This window comes from Schistocerca serialis, chromosome 5, assembly GCF_023864345.2.
Source record: "Schistocerca serialis cubense isolate TAMUIC-IGC-003099 chromosome 5, iqSchSeri2.2, whole genome shotgun sequence".
NCBI lineage: Eukaryota > Metazoa > Arthropoda > Insecta > Orthoptera > Acrididae > Schistocerca > Schistocerca serialis.
The window spans coordinates 610,915,808-610,939,524 of NC_064642.1; the positions used below are offsets into that span (position 1 = coordinate 610,915,808).

Consider the following 23,717-nt stretch of genomic DNA (forward strand, 5'->3'; position numbering starts at 1 on the left):
TGCACCAATGGTGTGTTGGACCGAAAAGTGGTTGGCATCCCTGCACATGCCTGTATTTAACGTGTAACTGCCAGAAGTTTCATTGTTGTTATAGTTCAGTGTTGTATTGAGCAGAACGTTGTGTCACACAGTTTGCGAATTTCGAGATGGCGGAGTTAGAGGAGCAACGCGTCTGCTTTAAATTTTATGTGGAACTCAAGAAAACCTTTAAAGAGAGACACCAAATGATGTGAGAAGCCTACAGTGATGAGTGCTTAAGCTGTATTCGGTGTTGCGAATGGTTCACATGGTTTCAAAATGGCAAATTGTGCATGCCAATCGAAGACTGACTGTCCGAGAGATTGCAGAAGAATGTAACACTTCAGTTGGATCATGTCATGAAATCTCGACACAGCACCTTGGAATGCATCGTGTTGCCACCAGGTTTGTTCCACAACTCATGAGTCAAGACCAAAAAAACCTTCACCTCACAATCTGCCAAGAGCTTTGGGATCATGCAAATGAGAATGAGATGTCCCTTAAGAGAATCATAACTGGTGATGAGACATGGGTCTACACTTATGATGTTGAGACCAAGATTTAATCTTCACAGTGGGTCAGGAAAGGTTCACCAAGACCAAACAAAGCTCGTTAGGTCAAGTCAAACGTCAAAGCCATGCTGGTAGTTTTCTTTGACTTTGAAGAATTAGTTCATCATTAATTCATGCCACAGAGACAAACTGTTAATCAGTAGTACTATCAGCTTGTGTTGCAATGCCTTTGAGAAAATGTGAGAAGGAAACGGCCTGAATTGTAGGTGAGATCATTCATGGAACTTGCATCATGATAATGCACCTGCACATTTATCCCTGTTGGCACATGACCATTGCACAAAAAGATGAAATAATTGTGCTGCCTCCTCATCCTTCATACTCTTTCAGACCTAGCCCCTGCGGACTTTTTTTTTTATTTCCGAAGTTGAAAACCCCACTTAAAAGGACAAAGATTTGCAACAACAGATGAGATGAAAGAAAATTCAAAGATGGAACTTCACATGATCCAGCAAGAGGCATACCAAGACTGCTTCCGGAAGTGGAAAGGGCATTGGTAGTAGTGTATCGATTGTCGAGGAGAGTATTTTGAAGGAGAACATTCACAACAACAGAAGGTAAGCATAGAGAAATTTTGTGGAGAAAGTTTCAGAATTTTTAAGAAGTCATCATACACTAACAAGCAATGTCATGTGTTCAATATGAGTGTACATATAAATTAAGTTTACTGTTAAACCTCACATTTCTCCACAAACAGCAGATCTGTCATATATCCACAATGCCATTGAGAATGTGAAAATAGTTTAAAGACTCAAAATTCAAAAGGTAGCTTATATAGCAGTTTGAATATACAAACAAAAAAACATTTGATGAGAAAATGAGTAATACTGTATCAAACACTAACTAACATCCTATATGTCACTTGTCTGATGGCATTCTGGGTTCTTAAGCCTAGAGGCAGTCAAATGGACACAGGAAAACCAGTCTATAAGCCACTGTGGATTGCAAGGTGCATTAACTATGGCTCCACACAGACCCCTGGGCACACATATTCTTATAATGTCAATATATCTGGCATTTTGTTATGTACCAAAAAATCTCAGTTGGTATCAAAATACCTTATTAAATACATCATAAAATCGCAGTGACACACAGTTGTTAATGAAAATAGAACCCATACATATGAGTTGAAATTTATTTAATGGTAATGAGTTTAATGCAGGAAACATATATTAGTTGATGACAAGAGAGGATTCTATATTGCACAGGGAACATCCATTCAACTTGAATAAGGAATGATGAATCTGCCCTGGAAAATAAGGGGCTATGTTCACATATTAATTTAAAACTCAGTAGTGATAAAATTTTATGAAATGGGTCATCACAATTGGCACCATGGTGACATGACAGTCATGAAGAAAACAGAATACGAAACGAATGAGGCACAAAGAAAAAATTAGTCATATATTCAAAGGAAACTGTTGAAATTTGCAGTGATTTTGAAGAAAATGAGTATTGGTAAAGAAAGGATCTATTGCGGTTTATGTTTTAAGGGCTGATGAAGGAAAATTAAAAAAAATATTTCAGAAGTAATAAAACTGTTGTTTGGCTGGAAGATTGTGATTTTGTCTGAATCACAAGCGTCCATAGTGAGCCAAATATAATGCCACCCGCTGCCAAGTCTGCCTCAGAGTGCCGTTATCCAGCTCGCCTCTTCATGAGGACTCCACAATGCTACTACTCGTACAGTTTACTCTTTAGTGCCACAGATCATGAACCTGCTGTTTCAACGACCTTTTGCCTACATGGAACTTTTGTTATAAAATACACAGTGCATCCAATAAATAATGAGACTGATTTTTTACCAGGAACATTTTTAAGAAACATGCTGAATGTGGTTACCATTTCACCTGCTAGATTGTACTGTTCAATTGTGTCAAAGACTTGACCAATGTATACACTGCTACCAGGAAAGTAATGCTTGGCAAGTAGCAACAGTCGAATATCGTGTCACAGATCAAAGAGCTGTGATACAATTTTACCGTAAATTACAAAAAGTGGCATCAAGACATGCAAAGTGTTTACAGAGATGATTGTCTTAGTTGGCACCAGTGGTACACTACTTTTCAGCACTTAAGAATAGAAGAGAATCCCTAGAAGATGAACGATAAGTTGGACACCCTGTGTCTGTTCGGGTGCATGAAAACGTGGAAAAAGCCAAGAAAACTGTTCCCAGCGATAGACGAATCGCCACCAGAATGCTTGCATGAAGCTGGGTGTCAGTAAGGAAATGGTCAGGTCCATTTCAGAGAAAGATTTGCATAAGAGAAAGATCTGTTCCTGTTTGTGCCACATTAATTCCAGAAGAGCAGAGAGAGCATAGAGCTGCATTAGTTTCATCACAACAGTTGATGAAGATTCCAATCTGTTGAAACAAATTATAACTGGGGATGAAAGTTGATGTTTTCAGTTTGATCCAAAAGTCAGACTATGGAATGACATGGAACATTGTCACCAAGGCAGAAGAAATTCGGGTTCTAGAAATCATACAGCAATACAATGGTGACTGTTTCTTTCAATGCTTCAGCAGTGATACATCATGAATTTCTCTCTAAGGACACAACAGTGACTGGATAATACTACTTATGTCGTGCAACATCACTTTGCTCATATGTGTTACGCCAAGATGCATCTGTTCCAAAGTACGAGCAATGCACTGGTTCATTGCTCACTGCCTATGAAACACTCTGTAGCATCAAAACAAACCTGTGTGCTTGGATATCCGCTCTAATCACCTGATTTTCCACCTACAGATTTTTTTCTATTTCTGAAAATTAAATGTGTTTCAAACGGGGAACTTTTCAGTGACGTTGAGGATATCCAACACGTGATCAACAGTCTGAAAGAGGTACACAATCAAGACTTCCAGCATTCACTCAACAACTTGTACGATCGATGTATATGTTGTGTGGAGTTGCAAGGGGATATTATATGTAACTGCGAAGTTAAAATAAAGTTATGAAATGTATTCACAAATTCCGAATAAGTTTTACAACTGCTGTATGATTCACTAAAAACATGTGAAAATCTGTGCTGGACTGCAACTCGAACCTGGATTTCCCACTAGTTATGGGCAGTCACCTAAACCCTTTGAGTCCTACCAATATGAAAAAGAATGTAATTTTAAAAATTTTCGCATAATTAATCTTTATCATCATAGTAAGCCTTGAATACAAGAAGAAATTGGCAAAAAAAGGAAAAAATCAATTGTTTTAAGGAGGTAGTTGCACTTTAGAATAAAACTGTACAATTTTTAACAAAATTAATCATTATTATCTTTGTAAGCACCCATTTTTTTAAGGAATGGCTTCATTTTCGAACCATTGGGACATACTATTTCAACCAATCATCATGTTATGTGAGACATTTGAAACCAAATTCACATTTTTCCTTGATAAAATCTCACATCTCAAAACTTCCATGAGTTTATAATGCCTAAAACAAGTTATATTTGTAAATAATGAGCAAAAATGTGTCTAAAATTCAAACTACATATTGTCTCAGTGGTTTCATTTCAATAATACTTCATCACTACGAGTCTCTGCCTTGTAATAGCCTCTGTGGTTTCATGCGAAAGACAGTGGTACTTAAAAAATAAATACTAGTAATAATAATGAAATGGTGATTTGAGGCAGAAATAACTGATATGCAAAGGGTTAACTACTTCAGCTACCTGAGCGCGCGTCCAGGACCACCTCAAACTTCCAAACATTCTGGTGCCTACATCTCATAGTGCTACAATTCACAATTTAATATGGCTATCAACTGACAGCAGCATCTGTTCCTTCAGACACACCAGCATGTCTGAAGGAACACTGCATTAAACTAAACAGACACTATCAAATACAGACACTGCACTACCACAAAACAAAGTTCTTAGATGGATGTAATGCTAGTGGTCTTCATTATTTGGTGCACTGTACAGGGGATATCCAGCAATGTCCTTCTTGGACTTTATTCTTCTACTCTATAGAATGATAGTCAAATAATTTCTATTGTGGTTCTAATGAATATTTTGCTGTTAACGGTTTCTGCTTGCTTCATGGACTAACTGACTTTTTATGTTGTTTTCTACAGAATATTTATTCATGTTCAATAAATGTTGTTGCCAAAAGTGAGCATTACAACAGAACTGATAATTTTAATGACAAATGATACATATGGAAATTTTGAATAGTTCACAAGAGAAGATTTGTTGTCATGGTATTCAGTCCTAGGACTGGTTTAATGCAGCTTTCCAAACTACTCTATCCCACGCAAGCCCCTTCATCTTCGAATATCTACTGCAACCACCATTTATATACTCGTCTATTTGACTACTGCAATTTTTACACTCCAGACTTCCTTTCAATTCTAAATTGACAATTCCTTGATGCCTCAGAATGTGTCCTATCAACCGATCCCCTCTTTTAATCGAGTTATGAACAAATTTCTTTTCTTCCCATTTCTATTCAGTATTTCTTCATAAATCATGTGGTTTAGCCATATAATCTTCAGCATTCTTCTGTAGCGCTGCATTTCAAAAGCTTCTATTCTCTTCTTGTCTCAACTGCTTATCATCCACATTTCACTTCTCTCTATTTCGACCATCATCAGTTCGTTTACCGCCCAAAATAGTAAAACTCCAGAACTACTTTTAGTGCCTCATTTCCTAAAATACACTCCTGGAAATGGAAAAAAGAACACATTGACACCGGTGTGTCAGACCCACCATACTTGCTCCGGACACTGCGAGAGGGCTGTACAAGCAATGATCACACGCACGGCACAGCGGACACACCAGGAACCGCGGTGTTGGCCGTCGAATGGCGCTAGCTGCGCAGCATTTGTGCACCGCCGCCGTCAGTGTCAGCCACTTTGCCGTGGCATACGGAGCTCCATCGCAGTCTTTAACACTGGTAGCATGCCGCGACAGCGTGGACGTGAACCGTATGTGCAGTTGACAGACTTTGAGCGAGGGCATATAGTGGGCATGCGGGAGGCCGGGTGGACGTACCGCCGAATTGCTCAACACGTGGGGCGTGAGGTCTCCACAGTACATCGATGTTGTCGCCAGTGGTCGGCGGAAGGTGCACGTGCCCGTCGACCTGGGAACGGACCGCAGCGACGCACGGATGCACGCCAAGACCGTAGGATCCTACGCAGTGCCGTAGGGGACCGCACCGCCACTTCCCAGCAAATTAGGGACACTGTTGCTCCTGGGGTATCGGCGAGGACCATTCGCAACCATCTCCATGAAGCTGGGCTACGGTCCCGCACACCGTTAGGCCGTCTTCCACTCACGCCCCAACATCGTGCAGCCCGCCTCCAGTGGTGTCGCGACAGGCGTGAATGGAGGGACGAATGGAGATGTGTCGTCTTCAGCGATGAGAGTCGCTTCTGCCTTGGTGCCAATGATGGTCGTATGCGTGTTTGGCGCCGTGCAGGTGAGCGCCACAATCAGGACTGCATACGACCGAGGCACACAGGGCCAACACCCGGCATCATGGTGTGGGGAGCGATCTCCTACACTGGCCGTACACCACTGGTGATCGTCGAGGGGACACTGAATAGTGCACGGTACATCCGAACCGTCATCGAACCCATCGTTCTACCATTCCTAGACCGGCAAGGAAACTTGCTGTTCCAACAGGACAATGCACGTCCGCATGTATCCCGTGCCACCCAACGTGCTCTAGAAGGTGTAAGTCAACTACCCTGGCCAGCAAGATCTCCGGATCTGTCCCCCATTGAGCATGTTTGGGACTGGATGAAGCGTCGTCTCACGCGGTCTGCACGTCCAGCACGAACGCTGGTCCAACTGAGGCGCCAGGTGGAAATGGCATGGCAAGCCGTTCCACAGGACTACATCCAGCATCTCTACGATCGTCTCCATGGGAGAATAGCAGCCTGCATTGCTGCGAAAGGTGGATATACACTGTACTAGTGCCGACATTGTGCATGCTCTGTTGCCTGTGTCTATGTGCCTGTGGTTCTGTCAGTGTGATCATGTGATGTATCTGACCCCAGGAATGTGTCAATAAAGTTTCCCCTTCCTGGGACAATGAATTCACGGTGTTCTTATTTCAATTTCCAGGAGTGTAATTCCTTCCGCTTCACCTGATTTAATTCAATTGCATATACCATTACCCTTGTTTTGCTTTCGTTTATATTCATCTTATATCCTCCTTTCAAGCCATTATTCATTTTATTCAACTGCACTTTCAAATCTTTTGCAGCCTCTCATAGAATCATAATGTCATCAGTAAAACTCAAAGTTATTATTTCTTCTCCTTGAACTTTAACTCCATCTCTGAATTTTTCTTTGGCTTCCTTCACTACTTGCTCAATGTGCAAACTGAATAACATTGGGGATAGGCTGCAGGTTTGTCTTGCTCCCTTCTCTAGCACTTCTTTCATGACCTCTGATTTTTATAAGTGCCATCCGGTTTCTGCACAAGTTGTGTATAAACTGTTGCTCCACATAATTATGCCTGCTACCTTCAGAATTTCAGTGAACTTATGCCAGTCAACATTGTCAGAAGCATTCTCTCTGTATAAAAAAGCTATAAATATAGCTTTGCATGTCATTAACTCATAGGATTGGGGAGAAGAGGAGTTTGTGGCACAACCTGACTAGAAGAAGGGATCAGTTGGTAGGACACATTCTGAGGCATCAAGGGATCACCAATTTAATATTGGAGGGCAGCGTGGAGGATAAAAATCGTAGAGGGAGACCAAGAGATGAATACATTAAGCAGATTGAGAAGGATGTAGGCTGCAGTACGTACTGGGAGTTGAAGAAGCTTGCACAGGATAGAGTAGCATGGAGAGCTGCATCAAACCAGTCTCAGGGCTGAAGACCACAACAGCAACAACTCATATTCTAAGATAAGTCATACAGTCAGTATTGCCTTGCACGTTACAACGTATAACTGATATAATTTTGTACAATTATGTTGGTCACCAAGTTGAAAATTCATAGTGGTAGTTATTATGATTACTGCATGCACATTTTGCAGGAACACAAGAAATGGCCGTCAAAATACAGAGAAGAATGATAGAGAACATCTGTACATGAATTAAAGAAAAATTAACAGATTTTAAAAGTTGAAACTGCTTGGTAACGTGAGTTGGAATATCATATGAGAGAAGTTGTTATACTTTGAAGATGTTATTTATTTCATTCGTGTTCTGTAGACCCATTAGCGATAAATCGCTTGGGTGTAGAACATGTCATTGAGTGTCATGTGAGTGTGGGTTTACTACTTGCCTTGCTGTATATGAATTATGGCTCTCAAAGTCTGGCTACTTTGCACAGAGAGTGTATACCTTCTACATAAGGGAGTGTGCATTCAGAGGTGCAAACTATGACATCTTACAGATTAAATCAGTGTGAACTTTTAGAGAGTGTGTTTTGAGGCACACCACTACAAGTGGGACCATCTCTGCATACTCACTGTTTCCAGGTAGACCTCAACCACTACATCATGTTTCAGGATGATGATGAGAATTACTAATTGATAGTCTGGTTTTACCTCTCTACTGCATTGGTATGCATTTTGTGACAGATCACTGCACCTGCTTTTAATATCACAGCAAGCACAAAGATTATCACCATGGCTAAAAGACAGTTTATGAGTTTTGACTGAAGAGGGTACAATCCTCTGCTTTGTATTCTTGTGAGTAACACCAGGTGTGAGTGTGGCTGTTTCAGAGCTTTTATAGCAATGGAAACTGAAATTTTTCCCCTCAGAACATTATATGTATTCAGATGATTCAATAGTCAGTCATTTATAATGGAATGAATTATTTTTGAGAATGATGACAGCAGAAAAATAAACCTGCAGTTTTCTTCCTCTTTTGTTTTACCTTTCTTTAGAAGAGGCACAACTCTTGCCTAGTTTAGATAGTCTGGACACTGAACTGAGCAGAAAGAGTCAGTTATTATATCAGTTAAGGAAGTTCAGTTGCGTAGCTGATTACAGAAAAGGACCATACAGATAACAACAAAAATATTAATTCAGCTCATTGTAAAGACTGTTCAAAACCTTGGGAATGTTAGTTAAGTCATGTGACTACATATAACAATCAGTTATGCACAACAAGGAAAAAACCCTTGATAATTACTGCATAAACAGTTCTGTCCAAACCCATGGAACAAGATCTAGACTGAACTTATATTTATGAAGAAAGACTAAACGTTAAACTCAAAATAGCACTTTTCACCAAGGAATAAAACTGGACAATAAATTGCCTACAGAGGTTAAAGAGATTACTAGAACTAACTCATTTAAAAAGACAGTTTAAAAGCACCTATTACACTATACACTCTATATGTGGAAAGATTACTTAAATAACACAGATTATGGATTTGGTTAAAAAAGTAAAATAAATAAATAACAATTCATTCACAGTACATCTCCTTACAATAACGTCCACTCCTCCTTCCCAGAAAACCTCATACCAATGCTCTGCAATGGCCATCTTATTCTCTTTCTGAAATCAGTGTCTCGCTCATTAAGGGAACATGCTGACTAAATTTCTGAGGCAACTTACTCTGAAAACTCTGATACACAAAATGAAAAGCAAACATCAATGTCGTTGTCCTCATGTCAGCTGATAGTGTGTGCAGTGACTGATATTGAGAAATGAATTAGCATTTCAGCATTAGATTTTTACATTATCAAATAACTTCTTTTCAAGTATCAATAAGCACAACAGTACTGTACAGTAACACTAAACTGAATTAGGTTGCAAACTTGTAAACAGACTGGTAGTGTTTTCGGGCAGGTGGAAGCTCTAATCCCTATTTGACCATTCTGATTTGCATTTCCTGTGGCTTATCTAAATTACTTCAGGTAAATGCTGAGATGATTCCTGCTATATGACCAGACCCGTTCTTGTCAAATTATACCCGAAAGTACATGAGTACCTGCGTATAGGCTACGGATTATGTTTTTTATGCTTAAACTGTAGTAACATGAAATGCTCAATATCCTTGTAAAATGATGTACACATGAACAAAATACTACTACTACTACTACTACTGGAATGTACTACTACTACTAGTAGTAGTAGTAGTAGTAGTAGTTGTGGAATTTACTATTTTCTAACATAATATTCCATTGAGGGTAATAACATGACTGTACTGTGTAAATTTTACAAAAGCTTTGTCTATTTTTGGGAATTTTTGATGTAATTTCTCTGTAGTACAGTAGTACCCCTGTAATTCGACCTTGGATGGTCCGTCACTCCGGTTAGTCCGACCATGCTCAGGCTCGCGAGCCTGTGCCGACTTGTCACTGACTGGATGCCTGTTGCAGTGTCTATTGCTGTGCATACTGTTATACTGTACGTTATTGTGCAGTTTTATCCTTTGTTGGGATTTTAAAAAAACGCCGTTGTTTGCTTTATTCTGTGTTCTCTACAGTACTGATTACTGTAAATTTATTGTGTGTACAGTTGTCTGTTTTTCAGCATGTCTGGATTCAAACAAACATTTAACTCTTTCACTAAATAAAAAATTAGCAGTTCTATGAAGACTGGACAAAGGAGAATCGCTCCAAAAATTGCAAAGGAACTGAATGTAGGTGTTACTACAATTAAGAATTAGAGAAAGAATCGGAAAGACATTGAATCCTATACAGTTACGACTGATGGTGAAAACACTCTGAAGAATCGCAAAACATTAAAAAAGCCTAAACTTCAACTGATTGATAACGCATTGTGGATGTGGTTTTGTCAAGAAAGAAGGAAAGAAACTCCAATGTCCGGGCCAATTCTCAAAGAAAAACCGATAGTTTTGCACAAAAAACTGGAAGCCGAAAGTAAATTTGCTGCCAGTGAAGGCTGGACTGATTGTTGGAAAATTCGTTGTGGTGTCCGATTTGTTTCTATTTCCGGTGAAAAACTATCTGCCGATGCCGCAGCTGCTAAGGAGTTTTCTGTTAAGTTTCAAGAAATTGTAGAAGAAAATGAACTGTTACTCTGCCAAGTGTATAACATAGACGAGACAGGGCTGAACTTCAAAATGTTGCCAACAAAAACGCTCGCAGCTTCAAATGAATCCGTGGTAGGAACGAAACTTATAAAAGATAGAATAACAGTCATTTCTTGTAGCAACGCAGATGGTACCCAAAAGCTCCCCTTGTTCGTCATTGGCAAATCTAAGAAGCCAAGGGCATTCAAAAATATAAACTTATCTTCCTTACCGGTTTATTACCGCAATCAAAAATTTGCTTGGATGGGCTGCAACCTTTTTAAATCCTGGTTTTTCGACAAGTTTGTGCCATCGGTCTAAAAGAACTTGACCCAAAAAAATCTGCCTGTTCATGCTCTACTGCTGTTGGATAACGCACCATCACATTCATCTGAGGAAGATTTGGTGAAAGGGGACATAAAAGCTCTCTTTCTGCCTCATAATGTGACTTCACTCATCCATCCAATGGATCAGGGCGTTATCAAATGGTTAAAAAGGCGATACCGCAGACAGTATATCAGCTCAATCTTGGAAAAATCTGAAGGAGGTCATAACTTATTTGAGGCAATGAAATCCCTGAACATCAAAGATGCTATCTACACAATCGCTGCAGAACTGAAACCTGACACACTGCGGAAATCGTGGCGTAAGCTTTGGCCACAAGTTATGACTGAAAAAAGCTCTCTTTCTGCCTCATAATGTGACTTCACTCATCCATCCAATGGATCAGGGCGTTATCAAATGGTTAAAAAGGCGATACCGCAGACAGTATATCAGCTCAATCTTGGAAAAATCTGAAGGAGGTCATAACTTATTTGAGGCAATGAAATCCCTGAACATCAAAGATGCTATCTACACAATCGCTGCAGAACTGAAACCTGACACACTGCGGAAATCGTGGCGTAAGCTTTGGCCACAAGTTATGACTGAAAAAGGGCATACCGAAGATGAGCAAAACAACGACGCACTGGAAATCGTTAAAGATCTACAAACTCTGGAGCCGAACGTCCCTGCCAATGAGGCTGAAGAGTGGATCAACAAATGTGACAAAGACTGTGACACTTTTGAAGAATTCAATTACGACCAGATTGTTGACGTTGTTAGCCAGGAAACTGTGAATGAGGACTTGGATGGTGAAGATGAACCCCCCAGCTGGATTTCACCCAACGATGCAAAAAACGCTTTTGACATCGCCCTTCAATACATCGAGCAGAATCCAACTTCAACTCCAATGGACGTTTTGTGGATAAAAAAATGGAGGGACACTGCAGATAAATCTAGAATAACATCTGCTAAACAAAATGTATCACTGACCTTTTTTCCAAGTAATTTGTTTTCGTTTTTACTGTAAAAACAATGCATACAGTAAAATCATTTCTTAGTTTATACATACTGTAGTTTATTTCTTTGTAAAAAATTGATTTTTATATACAGTGCTATAAACATTTTTTAGTTTACAGTATATATCGTTTATACGTTATTAAGTACAGTACAGTACTGTAATATGCTCCATTAAGTTTCGGGAATGCAGCCGCATAAATTCTGCTTCTTCTTCTAATATTTCGGCTGTATATCTTTCAGCCATCTTCAGAGAGAGCCGTACGACTGACGCTCCAGCGCTCGCTCCATCCTTTTAAATTTGCGGACCGCGCCACTGCGCATGCGGCCACAGATGAACAAGGCACCAGTGATGTTGATCGGCGGCAAAGATGTAGCATATGCATGAGTTACGTCTGTGGCTGTGCATTCAATCCATGCTGGGAGATCGATGTATTACTGGGAGCTGAACTGTAGCGACGTCTTTGTAAGTTCAATATTGAAAGTGCCGGATTCCATGATTTATCTAATGTGAAACCGCTGTCTCTATTAATTAAATTCTTCGCCAAGCGGATTTCAATGGCCTCTTTTACTACGGAGTTCCAGAAAGATGAAACAGAAGTCAGAATTTCGACATTTTCACATACCATAGAGTGACCAGAATCAATACAATGCTCTGCCACAGCCGATTTACTGGGTTGTAAGAGCCGAGTGTACCTGCGATGTTCCGTACACCTCTCTTGGACTGTACAATTCGTTTGTCCGATATATGAAAGGCCACATTCACATGGTATCTTGTAAACTCCAGGCTTGCGGAGTAGTAAGTCATCTTTAATGGAACCCAGGAGTGCAGCCGTCTTCGCCAGTGGACGAAAAATCACTTTTACTTTATGTTTAGTGAGGATCCGTCCTATTTTGGATGAAAGGCTTCCCACATACGGCAGGACAGCCATGGATTTAAATGTTTCCTCGTCATCGTCTGCATTCCTTACGGACACCTTAGGTTTTATTTGTAGTGCCTTACGTATCTGTTGTGGAGAATACCCGTTGTCCTCAAAAACTCTCTTCAGATGTAAAAGTTCGTCTTTTAAACTACTTTCATCTGATATGACGTGTGCTCAGTGTATCAAAGTTCTTAGAACACTACTCGTCTGCGAAGGATGGTGACAGCTATTTGCATGTAAATATAAGTCCGTATGGTTCGGTTTCCGATATACTGCATGACCCAGAGTGCCATCTTCTTTGCGCCGAACCAAGACATCCAAAAATGGAAGACATCCCTCCTTTTCCACTTCCATTGTAAACTGAATTTGTCCATGGATGGAATTCAGATGGTTTAAGAAGTCCTGCAATTTGTCCTCGCCATGGGGCCACACTACAAAGGTGTCGTCAACGTACCTCCAAAAACTGTAGGCTTCAAACTAGCAGACTCCAGGGCCTTCTCCTCGAAGTCCTCCATAAATAAATTGGCCACTAAGGGTGACAAAGGACTACCCATGACAACACCGTCAGTCTGTTAAAAAAAGTCGTTATTAAATAAAAAGTATGTGGAGGTCATCACATGGTGAAACAAAGCTAAAATCTCCTTATCAAAACTTTTTCCAATGAGATATAAAGATTCAGAGAGAGGTACCTTAGTAAATAGCGACACTACATCAAAGCTGACTAATAGATCAGAGGTGTTCAGTTTCAAAGATTTTAATTTGCCAATGAAATCTGCAGAGTTCCTTATATGATGATCACATTTTCCCACAAGCGGCCTCAATAGTGACGCCACGTGCTTGGCACAATCATAGTTGGGAGAACCAATATTGCTCACGATAGGACGTAGAGGAACGTCTTCTTATGGATCTTTGGGAGTCCATAAAGCCTTGGAGGCACTGCACCACTTGGTTTCAGTCTTCGTATGACTTCCGGTGGAAATGGGGAGGCATTCAAAAGCGACGCCGTCTTCCTTACCACCTTATTGGTGGGGTCCTTACTGATCTTCTGGTACATACTATCATTCAGTAAGCTGTATATCTTATCATGGTAGTTGTCATGTGACATTAAAACAGTGGCATTACCTTTATCAGCAGGGAGAACCACCGTTTCGGTATCTTGGCGGAGCATACGTAGTGCAGTCCTCTCTGCCACAGATATATTGCTTCTTTGTGGGCGAGCCTTCATAACAGCTCGACAAATTTTGCGTCTTATTTCATCTGCAGAATCCGTAGAGAGTGGTCGAACAGCTTCTTCAACGGCACTGATGAATGCAGGTATAGGCAAAACCTTTGGCGTGGGTGCAAAATTCAGTCCTTTGCTTAAGACCATCATCGTAGCATTGTCCAAATCTCTACCCGTCATATTAATGACGGAGCGTCGAATGATACTTTCTTGCTGTGGAGATGGCTCAAGTCGGCTGAACTTTGCAGTCTGTCTTGATGTCGCTACCTCACGAACCCAGTCTGATTTGGCCCATGTTGTACCCTCTATCCAGTTCCAAGAGTTGCTGGGTAACTCCACAGACATCTTTAGGTGCAGATGATAAAGTTCTTGAGAAACAAGATCCAGCTTCCTTCGTGTAAATCGGATCCTCTCCTTAACAACAGCAGAACCAGCTTTAAATAAAATCTTATTCATGGAAGTCGATTTTATAAAATGTACTAACCTGGCAAACTTCGGAATTATGCCATGGTCACGGCACCTCAGTAAAAAACTTAAAGAGCTCAATAATCTCGCTCTCAAGTGTCGTAGCTTGTCCAGTCGTCGAACACATAAAACCATCTCCTCCCCGAAGAGGTACTTGATGTGAATCTTCAGGTTTTCGCGGCGCAAAGACTGCTCCATTAAGTTTCGGGAATGCAGCCGCATAAATTCTACTTCTTCTTCTAATATTTCGGCTGTATATCTTTTAGCCATCTTCAGAGACAGCCGTACAACTGACGCTCCAGCGCTCGCTCCATCTGTGGCCGCATGCGCAGTGGCGCGGTCCGCAAATTTAAAAGGATGGAGCGAGCGCTGGAGCGTCAGTCGTACGGCTCTCTCTGAAGATGGCTGAAAGATATACAGCCGAAATATTAGAAGAAGAAGCAGAATTTATGCGGCTGCATTCCCGAAACTTAATGGAGCAGTCTTTGCGCCGCGGAAACCTGAAGATTCACAGTACTGTAATATGTTTGTCGTTTTTCCTTTTAAAACCAATACATATTATGGTGTGTGTAGACGTTTTTTAGTTAATATATTGTTTAACACTGTGTAAAAAATATCTTTTTATATTACTGTAGACGCCTTTTAGTTTTCAAATCGTTTAATTTTTTGTACTAAATGCCTTTTTATATTTTTTGCAATAAATAGATTTTTCGGATAATCCGACCTTTTTTTCGTTCTGACCATGGTCCTCATCCTGAAGGTGACAGATTAGAGGGGTTCTACTGTACTGGAAAAACATTCTCTCTTGAAACTTGTTAGTTTATAAGGGTTATTTATTCACATACTAATGCCTTAATGTGTGCATGGTGACTGCTTTTGTTCAAAAATAAAGCTTTTTACATTATCAAATAACTTCTTTTCAAGCATAAATAAGCACAACCGTATTTTACAGCAAGGCTAAACTGAATAAGGTGCACTCTTGTTAACAGACTGATATTGTTCTCAGGTAGGTGGAAGCTCTAATCCCTGTCTGACCACTCTAAACCAAAATCTGTATGCAGAACCCCCCCCCCCCCCCCTGCCTCCCCCCCCCATCAACACTAATGCGAAGCAACCAATAAATGAATTACAAAATTATAAACACAATTAGCATCAAAGAGCATTACTATTAAATGATAATGAGAAGGATTCATGGCTACTCACTGTAAAGACGACACATTCAGCTGCAGACAGGCACAATGAAAAGACTGTTACACGCACGCTTTCTTCACAAAAGAAAGGAAAACACACATATTTACATAAGTAGGCACATCACATGCATACTTGACTGCTATCTCTGGCTACACTGCAACTATTGTGCTGCCCAAAACTGCAATCCTGGGTGGGGAAGGTAAGGGGGCGGGACAGCAGGGTACATGTGGGAAGAGAGAAGAGCACTGTTTAGCAGAGTTTGCAGGGACTAGAAGGTGGCTGGATAAGCCTGCTACACGCAGCATTGGGAGGCTGTGGGAGAGTTGAGCAGTAGAGAAGCTGTGAGGGAAAAGACCGGAGGCGGTATTACTACCAACCAACTATCCACCAGGATGAAAGGCCACCACCAAACTGTGGCCAAGAGCAGGGAGTGGCAGAACATCCACCTGAATATATCATTCTAGATCTCAATGGGTGCTTTACAACCCGGGCCATCTGGATCCTCCCCTCCACCACCAGCTTTTCTGAACTGCACAGCTTGCACGGCTAGGATTTATCCTGACAACGCATTCTCCACTCCCGAAATTATCTTGGCCTCAATCTAAGAACCTACTGTCCCCATACACTCCAATCAACAGTTTCCGCCCTTCTGCTCTATAATTTCCACCCAATTCACACCTCTCACCCTAACTGTGTGTCGCTCTCTGCCACTGTACCCACCAGCCTATTCCCCTCTCTGCTCCTCTCCTTTTCCACTCCCCTCTCGCTCCCCTCCCCCTTCTCTGCTCCTCTCAGGCATGCTGATTTTGTTCAACACAATAGTTGCAGTCCAGCAGTATAGCGATCATGTGTGCCTGATGTGTTCCTGCTTGTTTGAATGTGTGGTGTTCCCTTCTTTTCTGAAGAATGCTTTGCCCAAAAGCTCAATGTGTGGCAGTCTACCATTTTCATAATAGTTGATATTCTAAACTGAACTTTCCATAATTTGTTTTTACTATTAAATAAGATTCGGTATGAAAACTGTTATAATACTGCCTGTTGGACTGTTGTTTTGTATTAAAGTGAGAATATGTAGTAGTCAACCACACACAGGACATTGAAAAAAAGAATATGTTTATTTACAAACACTATCTAACATCAGTGAATCAATATTTAAAGCAAAAGGCAGTTTTCTTGCTGGCAAGGTGGATTCATCACAGAACTTTTTGGAAGGCATGCCATCGTCTCTGAAATTGAGAACATTTTTCAAAGTTATTCACAAGGATCAGTTACAAAATTCTAGCTTTGCAATATGAATGTACTGCACTACAGATAGCATACTACAGACACACTTAATGAGTTTTATCACAGAATATTATTGCATGATATTTTAAATTTGGAGCATAAACAATACTATTTTGGCAAACCAATTAATTTAGATATTTATATTTTCTACAACTAAGCAAGTCTCTAATATGTTCTGTGATTGAAAAATATTTTACAAACCAAAAGTGGATAAGCTAATTTTTTGTGATGCATCAGCAAAGTATGTCAATAATTATGAAGCAGAATTGTACATTGAACGAACAAATAAATGTTCCAGTATTTGCAAAACATTCACAAAGCTACAGTATGGCACTGTCATAACTGGTGGTGTAAAATACATGTAGTTTACGATGCTAATAGATGAGTTTCTGGAACAGTAGAGGTATTTTGGTATTTGCTAAGTAGAAAAACTAATGATAGTTGAAATAGAGAGGAAATAAAATCCAGATCGGCAGAGGCAAGAAAAGCATTTCTGAAAAACAGAAATTTGCTAGCATCGAATATAAATTTACAGTTTTTTTTCCTTCATAGCAGGTAGCACAGCAAAAACCCTAAATCAACAAGTTCTACACACTTGAAAATAAATGCACAATAAAATACACATGAATTTGTTAAACAAATCAAATACATGTATTCCTGATGACAGTACACTGGTTTCTTTTGACATAACTAATCTCTACACTTACAGCCCTCTCTCCCATCCCTCCAATATACACACATGAATATACAGTCACAGTATTTGAAATTATTATTCCAAGTTTAGCTTTATTCTTTGATCAATATACGAGGGCAGTTCAATAAGTAATGCAACACATTTTTTCTCTCGGCCAATTTTGGTTGAAAAAACCGGAAATTTCTTGTGGAATATTTTCAAACATTCCCGCTTCGTTTCGTATAGTTTCATTGACTTCCGACAGCTGGCAGCGCTGTACGGAGCTGTTAAAATGGCGTCTGTAACGGATGTGCGTTGCAAACAACGGGCAGTGATCGAGTTTCTTTTGGCGGAAAACCAGGGCACCTCAGATATTCATAGGCGCTTGCAGAATGTCTACGGTGATCTGGCAGTGGACAAAAGCACGGTGAGTCGTTGGGCAAAGCGTGTGTCATCATCGCCGCAAGGTCAAGCAAGACTGTCTGATCTCCCGCGTGCGGGCCGGCCGTGCACAGCTGTGACTCCTGCAATGGCGGAGCGTGCGAACACACTCGTTCGAGATGATCGGCAGATCACCATCAAACAACTCAGTGCTCAACTTGACATCTCTGTTGGTAGTGCTGTCACAATTGTTCACCAGTTGGGATATTCAAAGGTTTGTTCCCACTGGGTCCCTCGTTGTCTAACCGAAGACCATAAAGAGCAAAGGAGAACCATCTGTGCGGAATTGCTTGCTCGTCATGTGGCTGAGGGTGACAATTTCTTGTCAAAGATTGTTACAGGCGATGAAACATGGGTTCATCACTTCGAACCTGAAACAAAACGGCAATCAATGGAGTGGCGCCACACCCACTCCCCTACCAAGAAAAAGTTTAAAGCCATACCCTCAGCCGGTAAAGTCATGGTTACAGTCTTCTGGGACGCTGAAGGGGTTATTCTGTTCGATGTCCTTCCCCATGGTCAAACGACCAACTCTGAAGTGTATTGTGCTACTCTTCAGAAATTGAAGAAACGACTTCAGCGTGTTCGTAGGCACAAAAATCTGAACGAACTTCTCCTCCTTCATGACAACGCAAGACCTCACACAAGTCTTCGCACCCGAGAGGAGCTCACAAATCTTCAGTGGACTGTTCTTCCTCATGCACCCTACAGCCTCGATCTCACACCGTCAGATTTCCATACGTTTGGCCTAATGAAGGACGCAATCCGTGGGAGGCACTACGCGGATGATGAAGTTATTGATGCAGGACGACGTTGGCTCCGACATCGACCAGTGGAATGGTACCGTGCAGGCATACAGGCCCTCATTTCAAGGTGGCGTAAGGCCGTAGCATTGAATGGAGATTACGTTGAAAAATAGTGTTGTGTAGCTAAAAGATTGGGGAATAACCTGGTGTATTTCAATGCTGAATAAAACAACCCCTGTTTCAGAAAAAAAATGTGTTGCATTACTTATTGAACTGCCCTTGTAATACCTGTGTAAATGTTAAACTGTAAAACTAACAAGGCAGCATTTGTGAACTAAAACAAATAAAAAGCATGCTGACACTTCAATATGTAAGGTATAGTTTTCTATTGCAAATAAACGTATTTAAAATATATTTCACACCATATTTGTGGAGGTAACGTAACGTACTCTAGAGGGTCATTCTAAATGATGGACCCATTTTCAAAACTTCATACTTATTCAAGTACAAATCCAAAATGTACAAGCTTTATACCAATGAAAAAAGGCAGTTTCAAAGTTTTTTCATAATGTTTGATATCAATTTAATAAATTTTATAATTTGTACCAATGTGGCCATCGTTTGCTGCACGGCAAACATTGCCGCGATAGCCAAAGTTGTCTCACACAGGTGAAAGCGTATCTACAGACATGCCAGAAGGCTACAGAAAAGAGAAGGAAGGTGAGAGAGAAGTGGCTAGCTGACAGGGAGAATGAGCAGAAAAGGGAATATTTTATCAACATCAGAAGGGAGACAAAGCGAATCCTAAGAGTTGAGAAGAGAATATATCTAACCAGTTTTCTAGAACACGTTGAGGCAGAGAGGTAAAACAAGAACTCAAGGCAATTCTTCCAATACATAAAAAATCGGAAACTTGGATTTCAGAGCCCAACTTTTTTCATTATAGATAAGAATGGCAACTTGATAAATGACAAGGAAAGAATTGTAGAAAGATGAAAGAATACTTCTCAGAACAGTTGAATCGCCCAGACCAAGATGAGATATTACCTGCAAACACTACCGAGGAAAGGAAAGATTAAGAAGAATGGGAAGTTAGTGAAGAAGACGTGAAAATCGCAATCAAAGGACTCAGAAACAACAAAGCCCCAGGGGAGGACGGAATAACATCAGAATTAATCAAGGAGGGAGGTGAGAGCTTACACTTATAGATATATAAACTGATCCAGTTGATATGGGAGAAGGAGACACTGCCAGAAGAATGGAAATTGGCTATAATATGCCCAATATACAAGAAGGGAAGCAAAATGGAATGCGGTAACTACAGAGGAATCAGCTTGTTGAATGTAACTTATAAGGTGCTGTCCATCATTATCCTCAGAAAATTGTAACCATTCATAGAGAACAACATACAGGGGTACCAAGCTGACTTTCAACCAAACCGATCAACAATAGATCACATTTTCACAGCAAGACAATTGTTTGAAAAACATTGGGAATATAATAAAGATGTCTACAGCCTGTTCGTCGATTTTCAACATGTGTATGACAGCATCCACAGAAATAGCCTATACAATGCAATGCAGGACTTCAGAATCCCTGAGAAGCTAGTGAGAATGGTGCAAGGTTGTACGGAAGGGTCAAAGGCAGCAGTAGGTTTCCGAGGAGCCACATCAGAAACATTCGAGATTGAGACAGGCCTCAGACAAAGGGATGCTCTCTCATGAGTTCTGTTCAACGTCATCTTAGAGAAAGTAATAAAAGAGTGTAGGCAACAAGAGTCGGCTGGAGTAGAGATGGATGGTAACTTCAATTGTCTCGCATATGCAGATGGCATAGTATTACTAAGTGAATCAAAGCACGAGTTGAAAGAAATGTACCAGAAAATGGACAATTATGCCCAGAAGGTAGGGCTCAAAGTGAATCGAGACAAAACAGAGTTGATGCAATTAGGAAGAAGACAAGAGCAGATAGAATTTCTTGAGATAGACGGCAAGAGGTTCAAGAGAGAAGACCAGTTCAAATACTTGGGATCGTGGTTTACCACGGACAACAACATAAAAATGGACATCAAGGAAAGAATAGCAGTGGGAACAAAATACATGCAAACCCTCAGAGAGACGCTTGGCTCTAAATCGATCTCAGTAAACACGAAGATGAAAATCTACAACACAGTGATATGCCCAGCAGTAATGTACAGTTCAGAAACATGGAGTATGACTAAGCAAGAAAGGGAAAAACTATTAATATTTGAAAGACGAGTAACGAGGAAGATATGGGGACCAGTTTTAGATAATGGAGAATGGAGGAGGAGGAAAAACGAGGAAATCTACCTTTTTATTTATTTATTTGTTACTTGTCATTAGCCAACATTTGTTGAAATAGACAGTTTTGACATTACATTTGATAGTGAATCTAAAATTGGGAAACTATGTACATTCAGATTACATTACATGAGGATAAAGAGTTATTCTCTACATTATAATCCCTTAACATCATAGTTACTCTCTACTACATTCCAATTCCTTAACATCATAGTTACTCTTTACTACATTCCAATTCCTTTACATCATAGTTACTCTCACTCTTTACTACATTCTAATTCCTTTACATCATAGATACACTTATCAGCTAACAATTTGTGCAGCTGCTTCTTGAAACCATCACCTTGTAGGTCTTTCAGTGATTGTGGTAACTTGTTATATAATTTTAATCCTGTTTGCTTAAAGCTACTTTGGACCTTAGATAGCCTAGTAAAGTCTACATCAAGATTGTTTTTATACCTGGTATCATGTGAATGAATATCTGTTCTGGAAGGTAAAGTATGTATTTGTTTTTCTATGGAAAGAAGACACATTTTTATAAACAGAGAAGGTGATGTTAAGTTCCTTAAAGTGCTTTCGACATGATTCTTGGCTTTTAATACCTGTAATTGCCCTAATTGCTTTCTTCTGCCACATGAACACTGTCCAAGCACCAGTTGAGTTGCCCCATAATTTTATTCCGTACTGTAAGTGAGATTCAAAGAAGGCATAATAAGAAGATAAAAGTTGTTTTCTGCTAACTAATGTTTTTAGTTTCCTTAACAAAAAGACTACTCTAGACAGTCTGGTATATAACAGTTCTGTGTGGGTGTTCCATGTTAATTTCGGGTCCAGGTGGATTCCTAGAAGTCTTACAGAGTCAGACTCATTTAATTTTTCCTGTAGATTGTGTAAGAAGAAATACATAGTTTCAGTCTTGCTACTGTTGAGTATCAGCTTGTTACTGTGGAGCCATATGGCAGACTTTTCAAGCATTACTTTTGTTTGTTTCTTCACTTCCTTCAATTCGTTATCTGAGGTAATCAGGGTTGTGTCGTCAGCATATATTATTGACTTGTGAAGCATGGAAGTAGGCAAGTCATTCATGTATACTAGGAAGAGAAAAGGTCCAAGCACTGAGCCTTGTGGCACACCTCTTACAACTGGTAAGGCATTTGATTGCTGGCTATTTACTATAACTACCTGAGTTCTGTTTGTCAGGTATGATCTGATTAATGCCAGTTCGTTATTTTTGACACCATAGCACTCTAGTTTATTTATTAGTATTTCATGGGATACAGTATCAAATGTATCAAATGCTTTACTCAGATCTAGTAGTACAGCACAAGTGATGGAATTGTTCTCGAAGCCATCAAGTATGTCTGTCACAAGAGTTTCTACTACATTTATTGTAGACACTCCTGGCCTAAAACCAAAGAGCGAGGAGGAAAAAAGATTTTGTTCAGCAAAGTAGTTGCAAAGTTGTGTTTTAATGCAGCATTCTATTATCTTGGATAATATAGGTATGAGGGATATTGGACGGTAACTTTCAGGTTTGTTTTTTTCTCCTTTTTTATAGACTGGGATAACAATAGTAGCCTTCAGGACCTAAGGAAATTTTCCAGCTGTAAGATTACTATTGATCAGAAAGGTAAGAGGGGCAAAAATAATGTCAATTATTTGTTTCAAGATGGTGTTGGAGATGCCATAGAGATCTTCACTGTATGAGCCATGTAGGTTTGTGACGACTTTGTATACAGTTTGGCAGGTCACCTGTTTCCATTTAATGGATAAGTTATTTAGGTCAGGAATGTTGTAGGTAAAACTTTCAGAAGTTGCATCATCTGGTGCAGAGGTAGCAGTAGCTTCGAACTTAGTACTGTTAACAAAAAATTTGTTTAAGTTTTCTGGCACTATTGGAATTTCTTGTCTGTTTTTATGCTTCCCTGCTACTTTGTTTATTATCTGCCAGGCTGCTTTGCATTTGTTGCTGGAGTTTTCAATGAAAGCATTATTGGCTCTGTGCTTTGCTGTCTGTATTTCAGTTCTATAATTCTTCCTGACTTCTTTATACCTCTGCTTCGATTCTAGGTTACCAGTTTTAGCCATTTTATGTAGGGCAATAAGTGTGTTTCTCAGGTCATGCAGTTCAGGAGTGAACCAGTTGTGCTTCTTTTTTCTATTTGGTGCACCATCTATTTTCATCTTTTTGATTATTTGTGGGCAACAGTTTTGAACTAAGCTTGTTAGTATGTTCATGAATAAGTTAAAAGCATTATCGTTGTTATTACAATTATATACTCTGACCCACTCAACTTCTGATAATTTTTGCCTTAACTTTGTAATGTTGTCCTGATATAATAATCTGATTCTCTTAATGTGTTCAGGTTGCTGAGTAGGATAGTTTTCACAGTTGACCATTAGCCATAGGCTGTCATGGTCAGATAGAACTGGATCTATCACTCCGTACTGACACTCATCTTTTGTCAAATTGGAGATTACGTTATCTAGGCAGGCATCTAATCTGGTTGGCTTGTTATTCATACAGTACAAGTTGTTAGACCTTAACATGTTTTGAAAGTG

The 23,717-nt window shown here is 40.0% G+C and overlaps 1 protein-coding gene across 4 annotated transcripts in view; it reads right to left on the reverse strand.

Annotated features, from left to right (window-relative positions):
- Positions 1 to 16,786: 16,786 nt before the first annotated feature.
- LOC126481030 (FHF complex subunit HOOK interacting protein 2A-like) overlaps positions 16,787 to 23,717 on the reverse strand; it is a 198,528-nt gene continuing 191,597 nt past the window's right edge. For all 4 annotated transcript variants that reach the window (XM_050104505.1, XM_050104504.1, XM_050104503.1 and 1 more), the window contains one exon: positions 16,787 to 16,916. The gene's annotated coding sequence lies outside the window, so the exon portion shown is untranslated. The remainder of the gene's footprint in view (positions 16,917 to 23,717) is intronic.